Raw genomic sequence first — 25,388 nt, 5'->3', positions numbered from 1 at the left:
AAACCAGGGTATTTACCGTTTCAAAATAATGGCATAGACTGGCCAGGATAATGCAATCAGAAAGCATTATCAGGAGTCTTGACAAACAGGAGAGAAGCTATAAACTCAAATTTCTGTTGTGGACTGCCTTTTTCTGTGATGCTTCTGCGAAGCTTTTGGGTGGTTTTTGGCTAAGGGGATGGGCAATTTCTAAACTCTTTAAAAGCTGTTACATGCCTTTGTAGTGTGTGTGTTTTTTGGGGGGGACACTGTGTTGCAACAGAAAAATAAAGGCCTTCTTTGCTTCCCCTCTACTGGTTCCTGCCTCCATCCATTCTTCTTTGACCAATCATGGACTTAGGGGACTCCCAGTCCCCGGTAAAGGTAAAGGTAAAGGTAAAGGTAAAGGGACCCCTGACCATTAGGTCCAGTCATGGCCGACTCTGGGGTTGCGGCGCTCATCTCGCTTTACAGGCCGATGGAGCCGGCTTTTGCCTGCAGACAGTTTTTCCGGGTCATGTGGCCAGCATGACTAAGCCGCTTCTGGCGAACCAGAGCAGCGCACTGAAACGCCGTTTACCTTCCTGCTGGAGTGGTACCTATTTATCTACTTGCACTTTGATGTGCTTTCAAACTGCTAGGTTGGCAGGAGCAGGGACCGAGCAACGGGAGCTCACCCCATTGCGGGGATTTGAACCGCCGACCTTCTGATCGGCAAGTCCTAGGCTCTGTGGTTTAACCCACAGCGTCACCCGCATCCCTACAGTCCCCTGTAAAAGCAACTCCCAAATTTTTGTATATCATTCTGCCCGGACACTGAGGTCCAGCGCCGAGTACCTTCTGGTGGTTCCCTTACTGTGAGAAGCAAAGCTACAGGGAACCAGGCAGAGGGCCTTCTCGGTGGTGGCACCCGCCCTGTGGAACACCCTCCCACCAGATGTCAAAGAGACAAATAACTACCAAACTTTTAGAAGACATCTGAAGGCAGCCCTGTTTAGGGAAACTTTTAATGTTTAAGCGGTTATTGTATTTTAGTGTTTTGTTGGAAGCCGCCCAGAGTGCCTGGGGAAACCCAGCCAGATGCGCGGGGTATAAATAATAAATTATTATTATATTATTATTGTATATTACCATGCTGGGGTTCCCTGTCGCTGGGAGAGTTTTTAAACCCTCTGGCTTGCCTACCAGGCTCTGGAAAGGGCTTGAAGGGGTTCTGGAGATTCTCACATATTTTGGATAGCCTTTTCCTGCTCCCCCACCCCTGTGTGATCACATACCGTAGTTTTCGCTCCATAACACGCGTTTTTTTCCTCCTAGAAAGTAAGGGGAAATGTCTGTGCGTGTTATGGAGTGAATGCTTCCCTCCTCCGTGGTTTCCAGCGGGAGAAGAGCCGCTGAATGGGGAGGAGAGAGGGACAGAGTGCCTGCTTCTTTAAAGGAGCAAAGCGGGAGGGCAGAGGAGCCGCTTACACGAGTGTAAGCGGCTCCTGTCCGGTTGGCTCCTTTAAAGCAAGCAGGCTCTCTTGTATCTCTCTCGTCCCTACCCAGCGGCTCTTCTCCCGCTTTGCTGGAAATAGCAGGAAAGATTTTCAGCTCGCTAAGGGGGGGGGGGAGGAGGGAGAGAAGCAGAGCCTGCTTGCTTTAAAGGAGCAAAGCACTGTAAGCGGCTCCTGTCCGGTTGGCTCCTTTAAAGCAAAAATTTTCAGCTCGCTGGGGGGGGGGGGAGGGAGAGAAGCAGAACCTGCTTGCTTTAGGTTCCTTTAAAGCAAGCAGGCTCTCTGTCCCTCCAGCAAAGGTTTTCAGCTCGCTAAGGAGGGAGAGAAGCAGAACCTGCTTGCTTTAAAGGAGTCTACCGGACAGGAGCTGCTTACACTCGTGTAAGCGGCTCCTGTCCGGTAGGCTCCTTTAAAGCAAGCAGGCTCTCTGTCCCTCCAGCAAAGGTTTTCAGCTCGCTAAGGGGGGGGGGGAGGGAGAGAAGCAGAGCCTGCTCCACTTGTGCTTCTTGTCCCTTGAGTGCTTTTCCTTCCCTCCCCACCTAAACGTGGTTACAAAGCACAGATCCACATGGATCCTCAGGATTTTTGCACTGGGTCACCCCAAATTCACCATCAGATCACATAGCATGTCCATGGCTACAGTTTGCACCCAAAAAATCACGCACCCACTGTTGCCTGGGGCAGCAGTGGTGCAAAAACGTGGTTACAAACATGGATCCACATGGATCCTCAGGATTTTTGCATTGGGCTACCCCAAACTCACCGTCAGATCACATGTCTGTGGCCACAGCATGAACCACAAAAATCATACATTGACTGTTTCGCTTAGAATATTTTTTTTTCTTGTTTTCCTCTAAAAACTACATGCGTGTTATGGTTGGGTGCGTGTTATCGAGTGAAAAATACGGTAAGTAAAATCAATGTAAGTTGTGATTGCACTATAATGGAATTAAGGGAGCCACAGACCCATACATGCAAGGACATTGGGCTCCACAAAGGAACTTCCCTCCCTCTAATTTTCCCATGAGCACACCCCCTCCCCGCTTAAATCTGTACTGTGTTTTCCCCAAAACCTTACAGCAGGAAAGATTTCAGCTGACAATATATGTAGCAGCGCCTCCGGAAAGTCAGTATTTTGCGAAGGGATTCGAGCCCATTCTGGGGAATGTAAGTTCCCGCAACGAAAGACGATTAAAGCACTTTGCGATCCTCGCACAACAAATCCACTTGAAAACTAGGGGCATACATTTTGTGGTTTAGAAAGCCATGGGGACACGACACATTGAACACTGAGGAATGAACAAATGATTAGCAGGAAGAAAGACAGTGTACGCACCTCGTAAGCAGATAAGGATAAGTGCAGGATTAATGCTCATCGCTGTATAACCTCCCCACAAACAAATGAGAAGGGACGCTCCGTAAATAATGGGTCCAATCTAACTTCCACAAAAGCTTTGTGCAAGCAAATTAGGATGAATGCTCATTACGCAGGTCATTTGGAAAAGTCGCAGGAGTCATTTCTCAAACGTAAGGACAGGATGACAAGGGAACCAATTGCTATAGCGGGCTCTCACTTGCTGCAGGTGTTTAGAGAGGTTGGACAGCCATCAGCTGAGGATGGACAAGCACTAAATTTGGGGGTCGGACTAGATGGCATTTAGAGTCCCCTCCACTTCTATGATTCCATGATTCTCCCCCTCAGATAGGAATCACTGGTCCACTGATTAACCCCCAACTAAAAAAGGGGGTGCGGAATCAAATCTGTATATTCTATACCAGGGACGTCTAACTCCTAAGAGACTGCGATCTACAGTGGTATCTTGGGTTACATACGCTTCAGGTTACAGACTCCGCTAACCCAGAAATAGTGCTTCAAGTTAAGAACTTTGCTTCAGGATGAGAACAGAAATCGTGCTCCGGCGGTGCGGCAGCAGCAGGAGGCCCCCATTAGCTAAAGTGGTGCTTCAGGTTAAGAACAGTTTCAGGTTAAGAACGGACCTCCGGAACGAATTAAGTACTTAACCCGAGGTACCACTGTATAAAAAAACTGGCTGTGAACTACCCATTGTCGTTGGATGGATCAAAGTTATTGAGCTTTTTTTTGGGAAGTCAAAGTGATTGAGCTGTTTTTTAGGAAGCAAATGAATGAATGAGACTGAATGAGCATTATACACAGAACATAATCAAAAGTTGATTATATAAAACACAGCTTAGGGCCCTGAGTCCACCATCTGACCGTGGAACTTAATCTGACAGCCCACTTTTTTGCTAGGAACCAAAAGTTGCTGAGCTTTTTCGGGAAAGGCAAAGTTCAACTTTTCTTAGGAAGCCAGACTCACAAAGAGTCGGACACGACTAAAGAACAACAACAAGTTGTTGAGCTTTATTATGCTTTTTCTTTCTTTATTTTGGGGGAAGGAGATCCCTGAGGGACCCGAGATCGACCAGGATCTATCAGGAACACCCCATGATCTACCAGTTGATCATGATCTACCTGTTGGACATGGCTGTTCTATACAGTTAGCTACCCATGCAACTATGGGGCTCGTTCCAACGGGAGACAGAGATAGCCACCAAGTTGGCTGACTTGAAAATCTATGGAGGAAAGTGCTACTGACAGCTACTAATTCACGATGGCAATGTTTTGCCTCCACAGTTGGGAGATGGTAAGCCTTCTGACACCAGTTGCTGGAAACCACAGGAGGTGAGAGGGTTCCTGTGCTAGAAACCTCTTTAAGGGTTTCCCATATAGAGCCAGTGTGGTGTAGTGGTTAAGAGCGGTAGACTCGTAATCTGGGGAACCGGGTTCGCATCTCCGCTCCTCCACATACAGCTGCTGGGTGACCTTGGGCAAATCACACTTCTCTGAAGTCTCTCAGCCCCACTCACCTCACAGAGTGTTTGTTGTGGGGGAGGAAGGGAAAGGAGAATGTTAGCCGCTTTGAGACTCCTTAAGGGGAGTGAAAGGTGGGATATCAGATCCAAACTCTTCTTCTTCTTCTTCCATATGCCTTTGCTGGCCATTACAAAATCAGCATGCTGGACTCAATGAGCAAACGAAAGAGCTGAAAATTCGCCGACCATAAAAATATGTATTTTTATCAAGTTACAGGTGTCGCGTTTATCTGTGTATGAACTGGTCACTTTAGGAAGCCTGGAAGCTGTACGGTATAATATTATGTATCTGCCAGTGCGAGAATCTCTCATATTTTTAGCGGAATCAGGGAGAGAAAAATTGCATGTCACTGAGATTGAGGAGCAAGGGCGGGGGGAACACCTCCCCAAACACAAATCCATGCGCATCCTCGAGACTGCCAGAAAATTTCACCCCTAATTATTGGAAGCCGGTCCTTGCATGCAAGAGGCAAGCGGCAGAAAAGGAGTAAGGGGGAAAAAAACCCTGAGAGTTAACTTAAATAGAGCACAGTTTAAACAGCAAGCTGGAGATATCTACTTTGTTATTGGGATTTCACACACCTTTCTGATGATGCCAGGGAAACCTGCAGGGTTTTCTGTCATCTAATTCCCACTGCCGTCAAAGGGCAGACGGGGCTACAAGAAGACATTTATGCTCCCAGGACACATGTAAAAATAAATAAAGAAAAAGCCCTTCCTTTCCCACTTCCATTTTTTTAAATATACCAAAACTGACAATTATCGTTTTTGAACACTGCGTTTCAATTCTGCCTCACATATGAACTTTAAAAGATGCTTTGAAAAGTCTATTATTTCAGCCGCCGTGACAGGAAAGCAATAAAATAGGACATGGACAATTCCCCTCGCAGTCAGTCAAAAGCTCACGCAGCTCCATCACTTCAGCCCTTTCCTGTCCCCCCCACCCAAATGAATCACCCTACTTGAGCCGAAGCTGTCAAGAGACATGCCAGCCCCACCCTGGGGCAGGAGCCCAGATGCCTCGGATCCAAAAATCCAGAGGCGCCGCTAATGCACCTGTTCGTGATTGCATCTATTCACAGGTGACTGAAACACCATGTCAAGCATTAAACATGAATTCGAAAAACCGATCTCAGAGTGCAGCCCTTGACTGAGTGAGGAGTCACTCTCTAGTGCAAGATATGCCACATTAGTGTCACTCGAAAGTGCTGCGCAGGGAGGCAAAAAGGGGTTTAAGTTTGGCTTGTGAAAACGCCCGTGGGGAAGAGTAAAAGCAAGACAAAGAAAAACCCTTCCCTCTTTGTCAACAAAGCCCTTATATTAGAAGCAAAAAAACTTGATTTGGTGAATTGGAAGAGCCGCAAAAAGATTCCATTGAGCACATGGATTGATATTATGGACAGATTAGCTACATACGAACAAATTGCATGTCGACGCAAATTAAGAATGGATAAATATGAAGAAATCTGGAATGAATAAGCAATAAGGCGGATAGCGGTGGGAAGTGGGTGGAGGAGCTAGAGGTGGGAAAGAATTGTTAAAAAGGTGTAGTCATAGGTATATCAGTGTATTCAAATCTGAATTGTCAAATTGTGTTATTATTGTTGTTATGGTTTTTGTTGTGTGTGTCTTTTGCAGTTGTTTGTATTGAAAAAATGATTATTATTTTTTTAAAAAAGCCCTTAGTGCAGAGAAAATCAAATCGAAAGGGCACAAGGGCGCAGGTGCCACCTGGAATTAGTCTTCTCCCAACCTGGCGCCCTCTTTTGGACCACAACTCCCAGCTGCGCTGGCCGTGGGCTGATTCTGCTTCAATTGCTGGAACTGGCACTGCTACAAGTGCCACATAATATCTGTAGCGTGGCAGCATTTGCAGTTTGGAACTCCCTATTTGTAGGGTTGCCGTGTGTCCTCTTTTTCCAGGACACATCCTCTTTTTCAGGGGTATAATTTCTGTCCAGGTGGATTTTTTAAAATTTGCCAAAATGTCTCTGGCTATACTTTCTGGATGAGACATTGCTTTCTGGTTGAAGGCTTGCTTATAGAATCATAGAATCATAGAGTTGGAAGAGACCACAAGGGCCATCGAGTCCAACCCCCTGCCAAGCAGGAAACACCATCAGAGCACTCCTGACATATGGTTGTCAAGCCTCTGCTTAAAGACCTCCAAAGAAGGAGACTCCACCACACTCCTGGGCAGCAAATTCCACTGTCAAACAGCTCTTACTGTCAGGAAGTTCTTCCTAATGTTTAGGTGGAATCTTCTTTCTTGTAGTTTGGATCCATTGCTCCGTGTCCGCTTCCTCTTCTCTTCTCCTGCCCTCCTCAGCAATATATCACAGCTCCTATAGCCTACATATAGTAGGGGTATTTAAATGAGAGTCATCATAGAGTCTTCTCTTTTGCTCTTCAAAATATGGCAAGCCTATCAGCAGGTGCCTTCAACTTGTCCTCTTTTTGGTGCCTGCTAAAAGCATTTCCGTTTAGACAAGCCTCCCCAGACATGTAGAATTCACAGAATTGTAGAGTTGGAAGGGACTCCAAGGGTCATTTAGCCCAACCCCTTTAATGCAGGAATCTCAGCTGACGTTAAATAAGTTGGATTTCTTGTTATTAAATATACCAAGAAAAAAGCACACCAAGAACTCAGGCCAACGTAAGTTTCAATAATGGGAGTAGTCCCTCCTCGCAAATCAATAGTCAGTTGTAGCAAACTCAAATAGAGATTACAAACTCTAGCAGAAAATACAAACTCAAACTCATAAATATTTGTAATCTCTATTTGAGTTTGTATGTATGGAAGTGAGAGCTAGACCACAAAGAAGGCTGATCGCCGAAGAATTGATGCTTTTGAATTATGGTGCTGGAGGAGACTCTTGAGAGTCCCATGGACAGCAAGAAGATCAAACCTCTCCATTCTTAAAGAAATCAGCCCTGAGTGCTCATTGGAAGGACAGATTGTGAAGCTGAGGCTCCAATACTTTGGCCACCTCATGAGAAGAGAAGACACCCTGGAAAAGACCCTGATGTTGGGAAAGATGGAGGGCACAAGAAGAAGGGGATGACGGAGGAAAAGATGGTTGGACATTGTTCTCGAAGCTACCAGCATGAGTTTGACCAAGAGAGCCAGTGTGGTGTAGTGGTTAAGAGCGGTAGTCTCATAAACTGGGGAACCGGGTTCGCGTCTCTGCTCCTCCACATGCAGCTGCTGGGTGACCTCGGGCCAGTCACACTTCTTTGAAGTCTCTCAGCCCCACTCACCTCACAGAGTGTTTCTTGTGGGGGAGGAAGGGAAAGGAGAATGTGAGCCGCTTTGAGACTCCTGAAGGGGAGTGAAAGGCGGGATATCAAATCCAAACTCTTCTTCTTCTTCAAACTGCAGGAGGCAGTGGAAGACAGAAGTGCCTGGCGTGCTCTGGTCCATGGGGTCACGAAGCGTCGGACATGACTAAACAACTAAACAACAACAATTTGAGTTTGTAATCCTTTTCAGAATACATACTTTTGAATGAATTAGTTTTTGTTACAATTGACTACTGGTGTGCTTTTTTCTTGGAATCTCAGCTAAAGCATCCATGGCAAAAGGCCACCCAACCTCTACTTAAAAACCTCCAAGCAAGGAGAGTCCACTGCTTTCCAAGGGAGTCCATTCCACTGTCAAACAACTCTTACTGTCAGAAAGTTCTTCCTGATGCTTAGTCGATAACTTAGAATCATAGAATCATAGAATCATAGAATCATAGAGTTGGAAGAGACCACAAGGGCCATCGAGTCCAACCCCCTGCCAAGCAGGAAACACCATCAGAGCACTCCTGACATATGGTTGTCAAGCCTCTGCTTAAAGACCTCCAAAGACCTTGAAGCCATTGGTTCAAATCCTACCCTCTGGAGCAGGAGAAAACAAGCATCCTCCATCTTCCATGGGACAGCCCTTCAGATATTTGAAAATGGCTCTTGTATCTTCCCTCAGTCTCTTCTTTTCCTGGCTAAACCTACTCAGCTCCTTCAACCATTCCTCATCAGGCTTTGTTCCCAGACCCTTTTATCATCTTGGTCGCCCTCCTCTGCACACCTTCCAGCTTGCAGAATACTGATGTATGTTTTAATCTGCTTTTAGTTTATTGCTGATTTTATCTTCGGAACGTTTTAAACAGTGGTTTTTTTATTGATCGTTTTCTTGCTTTATGCTTCGTAAACAGTTTTGACGGTTTTTAAAACTTACAATCAAGTGGTGCATAAATTTTATTAACAAATTAACTAACTAATTAATTAAATAGCATTAAGGACAAGTCTGGTGCTTGGCAATGCGAACATTGCAGCCGTAGTGATAATGCAGTGGTAAAATGCAGGCTTACAAAATTCCAAACGTAACCACTGGAACATACTGTGAAAACCAACCTGCCTCTTGACTGTGGGGTAGGGCAGGCAGGAAATCCCAATAGCAATATAATGGAGCCTATTTGATGGTGGCCCCTTCATGGATCACTGCCTTGCCGTGGTGAAGGGGCTTGAATAACTCAGAGAAGCTATGAGCTATGCCGTGCAGGGCCACCCAAGATGGACAGGTCATAGTGGAGAGTTTTGACCAAACGTGATCCACCTGGAGCAGGAACCGGCAAGCCACTCCAGTATCACTGTCAAGAAAACTCCGTGGACAAAGACAACAGGCATATAAAAGTTATGACACTGGAAGATGAGCCCCTCAGGTCAGAAGGCATCCAACATGCTACTGAGGAAGAGCGGAGGACAAGTACAAGTAGATTCAGAGCTGATGAAGCAGATGGGCCAAAGCTGAAAGGTCGCTCAGTTGCGGATATGCCTGGAAGTGAAAGGAAAGTCCAATGCTGTAAACTCCCTGGAAAAGATCCTGATGTTGGCAAAGATGGAGGGCACACGGAGAAGGGGATGACAGAGGACGAGATGGTTGGACTGTGTTCTCAAAGCTACCAGCATGAGTTTGACCAAACTGTGGGAGGCAGTGGAAGACAGGAGTGCCTGGCATGCTCTGGTCCAGGGGGTCACAAAGAGTTGGACACGACTGAATGACTAAACAACAATAACAATTTGCTGGTGGCAGTGGTCAACATCCCCTCTCCCTGTTTTTGCAGAGCCCAGGCAGACAGCTAACAAAACTGATTAACTGGGGGACCAAGAATGGCAGGCAGAGGCTCATGAGTTGTTCCTGTCAGAGGGCTGAGCCAGGAGACCTGATCAGATCCCTCACATTCCAAATGGAAAGCAAAGGAAGAGCTCAACACAACCGCTGCATGGCTTAGGCACAGGGATGGGGCCCCTGTTTTGGTCTGAGGGCCACATTCGCTCCTGGGTTTCTGGGAACCACATGCCAGTGGTGGGTGGGACCAAATGCAAAAGTGGGTGGAGCAACAGTACAAGTCTTCCAACTTTTCTTCTTCTTTTCTCTTTATTTTTTCTTCTTTCTTCTTTTTTTCTCTTTTGTTCCTTTTTTCATGTATATGTGCTTATTTGAAGTGTATATGTGTATATGCATTTGCAGTGTTTTGCTTATATTTTGTAACAATTATGTTAAATAAAATTTATAAATAAACAGTACAAGTCAGGGGTGTTGACATACACAGACACATCTCTATAAGAAAGATCTGGCAAGAGTTGGGGTTTTTTTAAAAAAGTGAGGAAACCATTAATTTTATTAAGACTGCCTCAAATGCATTTTGCAAGCAATAATGGAAATAGGGACATCTTCATCTCGTTTATTGAGTTTGAGGAAGAGTCTCAGAGAATCCACCATGTTACTGGTTCAGTTGCCCTTGTCCCGAAAAATGAAATGATAGAAAATCAAATGAGCATTGAAGTACCAGCGAAAGAAGAGTGGCAGATGAAAACGATGGACTTTGCAGAACTGGAGATGCTGACAGGAAGGATCTGAAACCAGTGAGATCAAGTATTTTACAAGGACTGGAGTGAATTTATTCAATATTTGAAAGACTACTGCAAGCAATTAACATCACTAGCAGGGTTGTCTGAAGACTTGCAATGATGAACTTTCTCCCTGTTCATTTTAATTTAAATCTCAATATTTTTTGTAATGAGTGATCTAGAAGTGGAAAAAGTACAAAATTCAACATCATAAAGGTTAATTTTGAAAGCTATGAGGTGCGGGGGGGGGGGGGAGGAGGTGTTGATGGGCTCTATAGAGCCAGAGATGTAAAGTGGACAATATTGATGTGAACATATATTAGTAAATGGAAAACTAATAAAAATTATTAAAAAATAATAATAATCAAGAGCATTGGTGCAACTTGGGAGAAAAAAATATTTTCTGTTGATAAAAGGCAACATGGAGGTGGTGCAACATTTTGCTGATTTTTTTCTTACGGCTCTAGCACAGCACCAAGAAAGTAAGAAAAGCCCTACTAGGATCGGAGCAAAGGCTGATCTAGTCTAGGATCCCATTTCCTACAGTGATCAACACGAGGACAACAGACTTCACCTGCTCTTGTTCCGAAGCAACTGGTCCTTGTGGCAAAAAACACGTGCTTCTCATGCAGGTTGAATGGCCATCTATCACGGATGCTGTAGTTGAGATTCCTGCGTTGCAGAGAGTTGGATTAAATGAACCCCTGGCCACTTCCGACTCAACAAATCCATGATTCTATAAGGTCTACATTTGAATCCTGGGCATCTATAGGCAATGCTGAGCAGCCCTTCTGTCTATAAGCCTGGGTCTCAAAGAGTGTCGTGCGCCTTATTGGTGTGGCAGGAGAGGATGGGAAATGGGGGAGGAAGACTCAAGGACAATCAAAGAAACATTGAAACTCATCGTTTTTTGTTTACACAGAGAGGCATTAATCACTAAGACATACTCATCACCAAGACATATGTAAGAGGCTCGTTTATAATTATATTTTGGGGATGATGCATGCTGTTATACTTTTGCTTTATACTTTTCGGATGGCCCATGACCATGTTATAAAGTAATTGCGTTCAAGCACTGCTAGTGGTTGTTTCTTTTCGTTTTCCAGTGTGTTTCTTATCAGTGACTACATGATTACATGAGCACTGTTCCACAGCATTTGATATTTTCATTTACATACATTCGTTCGAAATAAGATGGGTTTATGAAGCAATTCTATATCCTCCCATCAGGCTGACGAAGAATTCCACGAAACAGTAGTCAGTATCCGGAATCACTGTTCAGTGTTGGACATCATATTTGCTGAATACACAAAGCTTCACAGCTTGTCTTTCATCGTACAAAGTCTGGTACCTCGCTTCATTTAAAGGTTTTCAGAGACTTTGAGACTAAAGATTTCATTGTGTACTTGTTACGGTTTGAAGGTATTCTATAAAGATTGTCTGTTGCATATGTACATGGTCATCGTGTTGGGTAGACATTGCTGACGTTCTCTTTGCAACACAGGGGTTGAAGGAATAAGTTTCCCAGATCTAAAAACCTGACTGTGTAGTCAGTCTGGAACGGGCCCCAAAATCCGCATTTTTCCTTCTCCAAGGGAGCATTTCTAAAATGCATTAACTTGAGCTGTTGAGCAACTGCATAACAGGAACCCAGCTGTATAAACAAAGCGCTCTCCTTTATCAGTCCGTGATAGCAATGTATGGCCTTGACTGTTCCAGTGGAGCAGGAATGGCACGTCTGGGTCTTATCTTACATCCTGACCACACTCTGACGCACAGGCCTAGTCCGAGAACAGCGCCAGGAGAGTTGGTGACCTTCTTACCTCAATATAAGAGTGCCGGAACAGGAATACCTTTATATGGTCAAGAGTACAGGAAGAGGAACACCCTTTTATGGTTAAAAGTACCAGAGCAGGAACATCTGTGATGTCAACCTGCGTGTATAAGCTGACGTGGCTGGATTCCTGGGGAAGGGGGGAGAGGGTGCCTGGAGGATATATATACTGCATGAAATTTCTCATTTCTTTGGACTTGCTGTGGACTGACCACGCAAGTGCCTTCTGCTATTCGGAGAGCAGAATAAACTCTTTCTCTGAACCAACCCTCGGTGTCATTTGACTTCCTTCCTCCTGTCCGGGAGCAACGCTCATCCTACCAATTGGTAAAGTCCAATAAGGCTACAGGGTTTGTTTGGTTAGTCTTTAGGATGCTAAGCAGAGGACTCTCCCTCTCCACTTACACGAGATTCTTCTGTGCTCTGCAACTGAACTATGACTCTGCCCCCAAATGGCTTGCACACAGACAAGGAAAACATCTGGAAGAACTGCTTCCAAATGCTGCTGCTGGTGGGGGCTTCAATTAATAATTAGAAGCATGTGTGGAGGAATGGCAGATGAAGATGATGGATTTTTTTGGAGCTGGCCGACCTGACCGGAAGAATCCGCGGACAGAAAGAGGAGGAATGCCAAGAAGAATGGAAGAAATTTGAGGATTATTTAGTTAAATATTCTAAGATAATATAAAAGGTAAAGGTAAAGGGATCCCTGACCATTAGGTCCAGTCGTGGCTGACTCTGGGGTTGGGGCGCTCATCTCGCTTTATTGGCCGAGGGAGCCGGTGTACAGCTTCCGGGTCATGTGGCCAGCATGACTAAGCCGCTTCTGGAGAACCAGAGCAGTGCACGGAAATTCCATTTACCTTCCCGCCGGAATGGTACTTATTTATCTACTTGCAATTTGATGTGCTTTTGAACTGCTAGGTGGGCAGGAGCTGGGACCGAGCAACGGGAGCTCACCCCACTGTGGGGATTCAAACCGCCGACCTTCTGATCGGCAAGTCCTAGGCTCTGTGGTTTAACCCACAGTGCCACCCATGTCCCTAAGATAATATAAGTACTACTGTTAGTACCAAATTGGCTTGGGAGTTAAATATGTTAAATTGCATAACATTATGGATAGAAGTGAATATGATAAGAAAGAAAGATGTTAACTGATTAAGTTAATTTTATTTAATTTTATTTGGAACTAGTACTGTGGTACCTCAGGTTAAGTACTTAATTCGTTCCGGAGGTCCATACTTAACCTGAAACTGTTCTTAACCTGAAGCACCACTTTAGCTAATGGGGCCTCCTGCTGCTGCTGCTGCACTGCCGGAGCACGATTTCTGTTCTCATCCTGAAGCATTCTGTTTTCATCCTGAAGGACATTCGCAGGGAAACCAAAATGCTTGTTTACAAAGCTATTGTACTACCAACCTTACTGTAGGCTTGTGAAACATGGACCACTTACAAACGCCATCTCCAACTCCTCGAAAGATTCCATCAACAGTGTCTATGAAAATTTTTACACATTACTTGGGGAGACAGGCAAACTAATACCAGTGTACTGGAAGAAGCAAAGATCACCAGTGTTGAATTCTTCAACATCAACTTCGTTGGACTGGTCATGTTGTGCGGATGCCTGATTATCATCTTCCAAAGCAACTACTCTATTCCGAACTTAAAAATGGAAAGCGTAATGCTGGTGGTCAACAAAAGAGGTTTAAAGACTGTCTCAAGGCAAATCTGAAAAAAATGTAGTATAAATACTGACAACTGAGAACTCCAGTTGGAGAACTGCCTTTACCAAAGGTGTCATGGACTTCGAAGACACTCAAACTCAGGACGCAAGGGAGAAACGTGCCATGAGGAAGGCACACTTGGCAAATCCACACCGTGATCAACTCCCGCCCAGGAACCAATGTCCCCACTGTGGAAGGACGTGTGGGTCCAGAATTGGCCTCCACAGTCTCTTACGGACACATTGTTAAAACTGTGTTTATGGAAAGCAATCTTACTCAGCTGTGAGTGATTGCCAAAGACGACAATGACGACGTAACACAAGTGTGACCTGCAACAAAATGTTGCAGTGTGGGAGCGCTGCTGCTCCAAGATGCCAGCCATTCCGTTCCATTCCACTTCCCCAGAGTTTTCTGTTTCCCCTTTCCCTACACCCAGTTGCCATTTCATGTCCACTGAATACACTCAACCCATATTCGACTATTTTGGAGCCTCCCCCCACTTTTCGATTTTCCTTAAAGGTTTTTTATTTTTAAATACTTCTGCAAACCTTGTGGTTTCTCCCAAGTCTGCTGACACTTCCCTCTTGCATGCGGGTTGGTGCCGTTTTGCCTATGTAAGCAATGGCATGCACAGCTGAACACTAGAAATGGAACACAACTGGAAACATTGTTGTTTCTGTCTCTCCCGCTCCACCACACCAGCTACTTCCTATTTTCTTCTCATAATCAATGCTGCATGCATGGCAAGTAGAACTTAATAGTCATATCTTGCAAAGTAAGATTTGCTTTCTAAAGCCCTTATACGAAAAAACAAAAGGCGGCAGCGGCGGACACATGGAGAGAAAGGGGAATACATTCAAATCCCCCTCCTCAAATATGCTGCACAATGTTTTTAAGTGGTAGGGAAACCAGCATATCTAGATGGTTTGATGTGGTGTAATGTGCACCACAATTTCAGTAATGATAGATTTTTGCACCTGTCTATAATCCTTCAAAAGCTGATCTTCCGGAGACAGCCCAACTGGATCTATTCCTAGTGCTTGCTACCCACAGAATTGGAGTAGAAACTTCTGCTAGAAAGCCAGAGGTCTTTCTGAGATGCTCCGAGTTATTATGCATCTATGCACTTTCTCCATGGACACAAAGCTGAAATTGCACCACCCGCCACCGCCTTTTCTCTCTAGGCTTCTTTGGTCCAGTAGGGGAGGGGGGAAAAGAGTAACAAGGATGGATCTTTGCCTCGGCTTCAGATATGTATATAATGTTTCCATTCATGAAACATCAAGCAAAGGGGAAGGAAGTTGCATGAAAGGGAGTCACTAAAGAGGGGCGGATAAAGCGAAGTTCCTGAGAGATTTCTCAAGACTGCCGGTATCTTGCAGGAGAGTTTGAAGTGCATACTTTTCACAATTAAAGTGGATTAAAAGGGCCCAGTCTGCTAGCAGACAAACCCACTTATAAAAGACTGGGAAACTTTGAGAAGTGAGAGATGCCTGAATAATTAACAGGAAGATGTGTGAACATTCAGCAATCAAATCAGGATTAACACCCTGCAAACAAATGCATAATAATAATAATACTAATAATAATTTATTATTTATACCCCACCCATCTGGCTGGGCTTCCCCAGCCACTCTGGGCGGCTTCCAACAAAATATTAAAATACAGTAATGCATCAAACATTAAAAGCTTCCTTAAACAGGGCTGCCTTCAGATGTCTTCTAAAAGTCTGGCTAGACATAATCTAACCTCCACATATGCTTTGTGCATATGTGTTTGTTCAGGAGGGATGCTCAAGAAACAGGTCTTAGAATCATGGAATCATGGAGTTTAAAGAGACCACAACTGTTATCTAGTCCAGCCCCCTGGAATGCAGGAATCTTTTGCCCAATGTGAGGCGCAGAACCATGACCCTGAGATGAAGAATCTCATGCTCTACTGACTCAGCTACTCCAGAGGAGTCCTTGTATAGAACTCATACCGTGGGTCCATCAAGCTTATTACAGTCCTACCTTGGTGCTCTCGAACGCCTTGGTACTCATACGTTTTGGCTCCCGAATGCCGAAAACCCAGAAGTAAGTGTTCCAGTTTTCGAACATTCTTTGGAAGCTGAATATCCGTCACGGATTCTGCCTGAGTGCAGGAAGCTCCTGCAGCCAACCAGAAGCCGCGCCTTGGTTTTCGAATGGTTTCAGGAGTCAAACGGACAAATGGACTCCCGGAATGGAGCTCTCGCTTGTGGGGTGCCTCAGGGTTCTGTCCTCTCCCCCATGCTTTTCAACATCTACATGCAGCTGCTGGGAGAGATCATCAGGGGGTTTGGGCTGGGTGTTCATCAGTATGCGGATGATACCCAGCTCTATCTCTCTTTCAAATCAGAACCAGTGAAGGCGGTGAAGGTCCTGTGTGAGTGTCTGGAGGCGGTTGGAGGATGGATGGTGGCTAACAGATTGAGGTTGAATCCTGACAAGACAGAAGTACTGTTTCTGGGGGACAGGAGGCGGATGGGTGGGTGTGGACGACTCCCTGGTCCTGAATGGGGTAACTGTGCCCCTGAAGGACCAGGTGCGCAGCCTGGGAGTCATTTTGGACTCACAGCCATCCATGGAGGCGCAGGTTAATTCTGTGCCCAGGTTAGCTGTTTATCAGCTCCATCTGGTACGCAGGGTGAGACCCTCCCTGCCCGCGGACTGTCTCGCCAGAGTGGTGCATGCTCTAGTTATCTCTCGCTTGGACTACTGCAATGCGCTCTTTGAAGGTGACCTGGAAACTACAACTAATCAGGAATGTGGCAGCTAGACTGGTGACTGGGAGCGGCCGCTGAGACCACATAACACCGGTCTTGAAAGACCTACATTGGCTCCCAGTACGTTTCCAAGCACAATTTGAAGTGTTGGTGCTGACCTTTAAAGCCCCAAATGGCCTGGGTCCAGTATATCTGAAGGAGCGTCTCCACCTCCATCGTTCTACCCGGACACTGAGGTCCAGCGCCGAGGGCCTTCTGGCGGTTCCCTCACTGCAAGAAGCCAAGCTACAGGGAACCAGGCAGAGGGCCTTCTCGGTAGTGGCGCCCGCCGTGTGGAACGCCCTCCCACCAGACATCAAAGAGACAAACAACTACCAGACTTTTAGAAGACATCTGAAGGCAGCCCTGTTTAGGGAAGCTTTTAATGTTGAATAGGTTATTGTATTTTAATATTCTGTTGGAAGCCGCACAGAGTGGCTGGGGAAACCCAGCCAGATGGGTGGGGTATAAATAATAAATTATTATTATTATTATTATTATTATTATTATTATTATTATTATAGATTAAGTTTGACAACCATGGTACCACCGTATTGTCTACTGCACAGCCTGGCCCTGGTTTCAAGGATTCAGGCAGAGAGGACTTTCCTAGCTCTATCTACCTGAAGGTGCTAAAGAATAAACCTGAAGCCTTCTTCATCGAAATTTGCACTTTGCCACTGAATTATGGTCCTTTCCAGCCACAGACTGGATGGGGCGGGGAGGGAGAAGGAACATAGGAAACTGCCTTATACTAAGGTATTCATCCCCTTAGCTCAGTGTTGACACTGACTTTTTTTACATGCAAAGCATTCTCTGTAATACTAGGTAAGTTCCCCTCCTTTTTAAAAACCTAATTGCATATTGGTCTATTTTGTACACAGTTTTTATTCAGTCTCGGTTGCAATGGCTCTTGCTTTTCCTAGTGTTAGCTAGCAAGCACCACTAAAGCCTGATGTAACCAAACTGCAAGCACATTCATTTACTTCAGCTCAGAGCACAGCCTTAGTCCGTGGATCTCGCATCCCGTACCAGGAATGTACAAACGTCCTATTTAAAGTGTGCAATCAATCTCTAGGCATAAACAACGCCGGTGCAAATGATTATACATGTGTCAACTAAAATCTCTGCACAGATCAACAAATACTTTTTGCATGCGTATTTGGAAAAAAATACACCAGAAGACAGAGCATGGTTTTTTTGAAATGAAATCATTCCAGACTACACCATTTCTACTGGGACACATTCCAGAAGTCAGCAAATAGAGATGTGGCCCCTTAAAGAAAGATTTATTGAAGCACAAGTTTTTGCAGGCAACAGCCTACTTTATCAGCACTTTGTCTCAGTGCCTACAGGCAGGCTTACAAACGTAATTTTATTTTAGCTGAGTGTTGCTCCTTACATTTTGAAGGGAAAGGCATTTACCACCCTTCCTTACAGCCGCAGGAGTGATAAAAGGGGAAGAAGTACCTCCTAAAGAAGGAACAGTCTTCTGGTGAATTGATATAAAAATAAATGTCTAAGAAGGACTAAGAGAAGTGAGGAAGTCTCATGTGGTTTCTTGGGCAATACAGGGCCGTATGTCTCAAGGAGGCTGACAGGAGACCAAATGGCCTTCGAGTTACACATCCTGTTCTCAACAACCAATTGCAGAAACCCACAGTTTAGTTCCAGCTAAGGGTAAAGATAAAGGTAAAGGGACCCCTGACCATTAGGTCCAGTCATGACCGACTCTGGGGTTGCGGCGCTCATGTCACTTTATTGGCCGAGGGAGCCAGCGTACAGCTTCTGTGTCATGTGGCCAGCATGAATAAGCCGCTTCTGGAGAACCAGAGCAGTGCACGGAAACACTGTTTACCTTCCCGCTGGAGCAGTACCTATTTATCTACTTGCACTTTGAAGTGCTTTTGAACTGCTAGGTTGGCAGGAGCTGGGACCGAGCAATGGGAACTCACCCTGTCGCGGGGATTCGAACCACCAACCTTCTGATCGGCAAGTCCTAGGCTCTATGGTTTAACCCACAGCGCTACCCACGTCCCAGCTAAGGGTAGGGTTGCCATGTTTCAAAAAGTAAAAACCAAGACACCCTGAAAGTTGTTGAGGTTTGTTTGTTTGTTTGTTTTACAAAAATGCTAAAAAATGCAAAGATCCAGGGCAAATCGCTACCTTCCAGAAATCCAGCCCCCCACTTCCACCTTGAAATCTCAGACATGTGGCAGCCTTATCTAAGGGTGGGTTCCAAACAAAGGGCTTTCTAGCCAACGTTTGAGTCTTTGTACCTAAAGCTGAACTACTACTCAAAACTGAAAACTCGCTCAGATGTATGATGCCAACATAATTTTTTAAAAAACGAATCTTCGATTTTCCATACAAGCATTCTGGACTCAGGAAATTTTAGAATCCTTCCTCCAGATTCGTTTCATGTTTCCCTCTCCAAAGTATTACAAATATTGTATTGCCACACACTCACACGGATCCCATACACTCCAACATTCCTTAGATGTAAATAGCGATATTTCTCTCCCCCTGCAACTGAATCTCCTTAGGCCCTCCATTTTTTGTCCACCCCCCACAGAGCATTTCCCATCAGAAGAAGGGTGAGTGCCGACACAACTACGTAAAAAAGGTAAAGGACCCCTGGACAGTTAAGTCCACTCAAAGGCGACTATGGGTCTGCGGCGCTCATCTTGCTTTCAGGCCGAGGGAGCCGGCGTTTGTCCTCAGACAGCTTTCCGGGTCATGTGGCCAGCATGACTAAACCACATCTGGCGCAACAGGACACCATGACGGAAACCAGAGTGCACAGAAATGCCATTTACCTTCCCACCGGAGCGGTACCTATTTATCTACTCGCACTGGTTTGCTTTCGAACTGCTAGGTTGGCAGGAGCAGGGACAGAGCAATGGGAGCTTACCCTGTCATAGGGATTGAATGAATTTATTATTTCGATCACAGGCCAGTTCCAGCCCACATGGGGATTCGAACCGCCGACCTTCCGACTGGCAAGCCCAAGAGGCTCAGTGGTTTAGACAGAGCAGCCACACCCTGGGGTATAACTGGCATTCTGTGCCTTACAGAAACGAATGGTATTTTTGCAAGTCTCGTTCTTTCCAGTAGACTGTCTTGCACTGCACATTTCTTCTTTCAGTGTTCGTACAGCAGTGACATTCTTTTTTTAAAAAGCATAAAAGCCCGAAAAACAAATGGCTTCATTATTATGCAAATCTCATGCAACTTATCTTATCTGCCGGATGTATCCTGGTCACGGAATTGGGATGTGCCTGCATGGAATGCTAGGCCCCCGTGAGTTATTTTCTTCTGGCAATAACTGTTTTGTTCAATCAATTCAGCAAGAATCATGCAGATCCCTCCTCTATTAAGAGAGCGAGCAAGCATGTTTCTTCTTGAAGGCAGACCACAGAGGTCGCAATGCGACAGATGTGATGATGTGATCTGGTAGAGGATATCACGGTTTAGTGCTTTGTGCCGATCCTTCAATCACGCCCGGTGCAGAGCAGACTCTGAAGTCCTGGCGTAATGGGTTCGCAATGATCTGCCAACATCATTTAGGCGAGCGCCGCCAGATGCCTCTCAGAAGTGTTGGAGAGCAGCCATCTCTATAGGCTGCTTCCAAATAGGGGAATCCTAGCACCCATAAATCATTGCTCTGGTGCTGTAAGATATATGTAGAACGGTGCTCATCTTGCTTTCAGGCCAAAGGAGCTGGCGTTTGTCCACAGACAGCTTTCCAGGTCAATGTGGCCAGCATGGCTAAACAGCTTCTGGCGCAACAGAACACTGTGGCGGAAACCAGAGCGCACGGAAACGCCATTTACCTTCCTGCCACCACAGTACCTATTCATCTACTTGTGCTGGTATGCTCTCAAATTGCTAGGTTGGCTGGAGCTGGGATAGAGCAACAGGAGCTAACCCCTTCATGGAGATTCGAACCCACCTGCCTTCTGATCGGCTCAGTGGTTTAGACCGCAGCGCCACCTGCATCCTTCATAGTCCTACAACCTCAAAGTCACCTTTGACAGGACTTAACCGTCCAGGGGTCCTTTACCTTATACCTTTACCTATGCAGAATGGCAATTGGACTTCCCACTCAAGCAGGGATATAATCCCCTTTTCTTTATGTTAATCCCGATCTCTGCAACCCATAATATTGGGCAGGGCCTATCTACTGTACATAGTGAAGAGGAAGCTCCCATTCATCCCAACAGCCATTTGAGTTTTTAAAAGAAACCACGCAAGCCTGAATTTCCTAAAGAGTAATCATCAATTTAGTGCTAAACACCCATTGCTACCTACAAAGCGTCAAAAACGCCCACTGTGCTGGATGTTTGTTTTCGATCAGACGTGTTGAATGAGGAATAAACCACCTTGCTAAAATGGCGGAAATGTTAATTTTCTTCATTTTTAAAGGGCAAGTTTGCATTTCATAGCTAGCGATAAAGTGTGAATAGCGCTGTAACACTGTAAGCAGCATTTTGCTAATATTATTGTGTGTGTTTTCTCTAAAAAGACACAGGAATGTGTGGACATTGAATGAAGCTGAACGTTGGACGATAACAGGACAACTCTTTTAAAAAGCACTTCTTCACACAGCGCTTAGTTAAACCACGGAACTGCCTCCCACTGGAGGCCACCAACTTAGATGCTTTTAAAAGAGGACTGGACAAATTCATTGAGGAGGAGAGGGCTCTCAGTGGCTATGTTCTGCTTCCACAGTCAGAGGCAGCCATGCTTCTGAAAACTAATGGCTGAAGCCACAGGAGAGAAGAGGGCTCTTGTGATCGAATCCTGTTTCTGGGTTTCCCACAGAGTTCTGGTTGGCCACTGTGAGATCAGGATGCTGGATCAGACGGGCCGCTGGCTAGCTTTTCAACTTCGTGATATACTGGTATCACCAGCTAAACACTGTGATAAACTGATATATCACAATGTCTGAAATAAGGATGGAGCTATGCACTACATCCCTACATTGTGATTTTTGCATAACACACACACACACACACACACACACACACACACATATATCATGATTTGTGATATACAGTGGTACCTTGGGTTACAGATGCTTCAGGTTACAGACGCTTCATGTTACAGACTCCGCTAACCCAGAAATAGTACCTCGGGTTAAGAACTTTGCTTCAGGATGAGAACAGAAATCGTGCGGCGACAGCAGGAGGCCCCATTAGCTAAAGTGGCACCTCAGGTGAGGAACAGTTTCAGGTTAAGAACGGACCTCCAGAACGAATTAAGTTCTTGACCAGAGGTACCACTGTATCGCCAGGTCAAAAGTTATGAATTGAGTATCATTATATGGACTTGAAACCGGTTTTGGATGATATATCGCCCAGCCCTAACACACATTATGGTTAAAATAAAAAAATTCCTTCCAGTAGCACCTTAAAGACCAACTGAGTTAGTTCTTGGTATGAGCTTTCGTGTGCATGCACACTTCTTCAGATACACTGAAACAGAAGTTGCCAGATCTTTCTATATAGTGAGAAGGTGGGGAGGGGTATTACTCAGAAGGGTGGTGGGAATGGGAGATTGGCAGATAGCTGAGATGAGCCTGTTGACGACTCTTAACGACTGCAATAGGTCTTACAGGAAAAGGCAAGGGGTGAGAAGGTGAAAAATGGCTTAGTCATGTATAATGAGATAAGAATCCAATGTCTTTGTTCAGACCAGGTCTCTCCATGGTTTTAAGTTTGGTAATGAGTTGCAATTCAGCAGCTTCTCTTTCCAGTCTATTTCTGAAATTCCTTTGTAGTAAAACAGCTACTTTGAGATCTTGTATAGAATGTCCTGGGAGATTGAAGTGTTCTCCTACTGGTTTCTCTGTTTTGTGTATTAGACAACTATGGCAGACCAACACGGCTACCTATCTGTAACTGGACACATTATGGTTGTTAGACCACCAGTGATCTAATGAGTTTCATTCAGGAAATCCATGGCATGTCAGTGGGTTTGTTCTTGAAGATGGGATACGACCTATCCATCATACTGGGTATTATTTTAAATTGCCTTTTAATTGCCTTTTTCATTGCTTCCTTTATTTCTTACATTGTTTTTTACTGTCTTACAATTTGAATTGTGTGGAATGCAATATATAAGAAATATCAGAAGCAATAAGAAAGAACCAAGAAGCACACAAAACATCTAGCACAGCTCATTGCAATCGCTACCAACATCCGGAAAGAAAACATTAAGACATGGGTAGGCAAACTCCTGAGGTGATCAGGAGTACCTGATCACCTCATCTGTCTCCTGAGAAATCTCTATGTGGGACAAGAAGCTACAGTTAGAACTGGATATGTAACAACTGGTTGGTTCAACACTGGGAAAGGGGTATGACATTGGCTGTATATTGTCTTCCTGTTTATTTAACTTATATGCAGACTTCATCATGCGAAAGGCTGGGCTGGATGACTCCCAAGCCGGAATTAAGATTGCTGGAAGAAATATCAACAACCTCAGATACGCTGATGACACAACCTTGATGGCAGAAAGTGAGGAGGAATTAAAGAACCTTTTAATGAGGGTGAAAGAGGAGAGCGCAAAATATGGTCTGAAGCTCAACATCAAAAAAACGAAGATCATGGCCACTGGTCCCATCACCTCCTGGCAAATAGAAGGGGAAGAAATGGAGGCAGTGAGAGATTTTACTTTCTTGGGCTCCATGATCACTGCAGATGGTGACAGCAGTCACGAAATTAAAAGATGCCTGCTTCTTGGGAGAAAAGCAATGACAAATCTAGACAGCATCTTAAAAAGCAGAGACATCACCTTGCCGACAAAAGTCCGTATAGTTAAAGCTATGATTTTCCCAGTAGTGATGTATGGAAGTGATAGCTGGACCATAAAGAAGGCTGATTGCCGAAGAATTGATGATTTTGAATTCTGGAGGAATTCACCATCTGGTGCTGGAGGAGACACTTGAGAGTCCCATGGACTGCAAGAAGATCACACCTCTCCATTCTGAAGGAAATCAGCCCTGAGTGCTCACTGGAAGGACAGATCCTGAAGCTGAGGCTCCAGTACTTTGGCCACCTCATGAGAAGAGAAGACTTGAGTTTGACCAAGTTGCGGGAGGCAGTAGAAGACAGGAGTGCCTGGTGTGCTCTCGTCCATGGGGTCACGAAGAGTCGGACATGACTAAACGACTAAATAACAACAAGGCAAACTAAGGCCCAGTGACCGGATCTGGCCCAACCGCCTTTCAAATCCGGCCCACTGATGGTCCAGGAATCAGCATGTTTTGACATGAGTAGAATGTGTCCTTTTATTTAAATGCATCTCTGGGTTATTTGTGGTGCATAGGAATCCATTCATTTTTTCTCCCAATATATAGTCTGGCCCCCCACTAGGTCTGAGGGACAGTGGACCGGCCCCCTGCTGAAAAGGTTTGCTGACCCCTGCATTTGACCCCTGCATTAAGGGGTCTTCCAAGACCCTCTGAGATTTTCAAGCAGTCCATGGGGGCGGATGTTTGGGAACCGGGAGATGATACTAAGTTAGATGGAGCAACCGTCTGATTCAGTCTTGAGGCAGATTCTTGAAGCAGGAATCGCCAACACTGGCATGTGCAAAGTGGGAGGTGGGAAGCCGCCATACACAAGCACACACACACATACACAAGTCATCAGTGTCACTTGACAGAAGATGACAACCCACTGACTAGAGAAGGGTCCTCTATTCAAAACAACCCTTCCCACACATTGCTCCGGAGTCTGGGGGAGGTATCCTTCAGAAGGCATGACAGATCTCAACCCAAGCTGTTTCTCGAAGCTCATTTAGATGGGAATCAAGGCACTTGGACCACCTCTCCCAGTGCTTTCTCCTGCCCAAGAGCAGCTCTTCAGGGCCCTAGGTGAGGACGTTTTCCTGGCCCTGATACAGAGAGATCTTTCAGAGATGGCAGAGATCAGACCAAGGGCATAGGACGTGCTCTGCCACTGACACCGCCTGCATCACACGCTCAGGAAGAGGTCACTTGGCCATCACTGGGGACCTGATCCTTTTATAACTGAAGATGCCTGGGACCTCTGATGGACAAAGCTAATGGTCCTTGCCAGCAAGCCAAGATCTTCACCACCCCCTCCCACACCCATTCAGATTAGCTCCTCTTTTTGCAGAGTTTGACAAAAATGGAAATCCAAATTCTGTGAGCAGGTTGCAAATTAAACACAGATCTCTCTTAGCTGTCGTGTTCCAATCCTGCCTAATTTAACCAGTTTCCAAAATTTACCAGCCCTATATATGTACAAGTGTGTGTGTGTGTGTCTTGAATCATCTGGCAAAGATTTTGGGAAACAAGAGAATGACTAAATCAAGACTCACTTTCCAGAGAACCAAAATAGTCACAGAATATGAAAAAGAAAGGGAGGGATCTTTCAGCCCGTTTATTAATTTGGTGCATTTCTTACCTACCCTTCACCAGGGGGGTTCAGGGTATGGTACAACAATACAATGAAACAATAAAACAACAGTGATAATAGAATCATAGAATTGGGAGGGACCCCAAGGGCATCTAGTCCAACCCCCTGCAAGGCAGGAATTGCAGCTAAAGGACTCCTGACAGATGTCCAACCTGTTTAAAAAGCTCTGAGGAAGGCGAGTCCACCACCTTCCGAGTTGCTCTTATGATTAGAAAGTTCTTCCTAAGCTTTAGTTAGAGTCTCCTTTCTGCTAACATGAATCCATTACATTAAAGCTTCGGTTAAAGAATAAACAAGGACAGCAAGAAAAACACCACCATCAGACTT

General features: G+C 45.2%; 1 protein-coding gene across 7 annotated transcripts in view; it reads right to left on the bottom strand.

The window, feature by feature from the left end:
• The window catches only part of LOC310708758 (tyrosine-protein phosphatase non-receptor type substrate 1-like), a 118,327-nt gene that overhangs the window by 66,951 nt on the left and 25,988 nt on the right, over positions 1–25,388 (bottom strand). The window lies entirely within an intron of this gene.

This window comes from Podarcis liolepis (assembly GCF_965112155.1).
Source record: "Podarcis liolepis genome assembly, chromosome: 6".
NCBI classification, from domain to species: Eukaryota; Metazoa; Chordata; class Lepidosauria; order Squamata; family Lacertidae; genus Podarcis; species Podarcis liolepis.
Note: the sequence above shows the minus strand (reverse complement) of the source record. Positions and strands in the feature narration are given on the sequence as shown.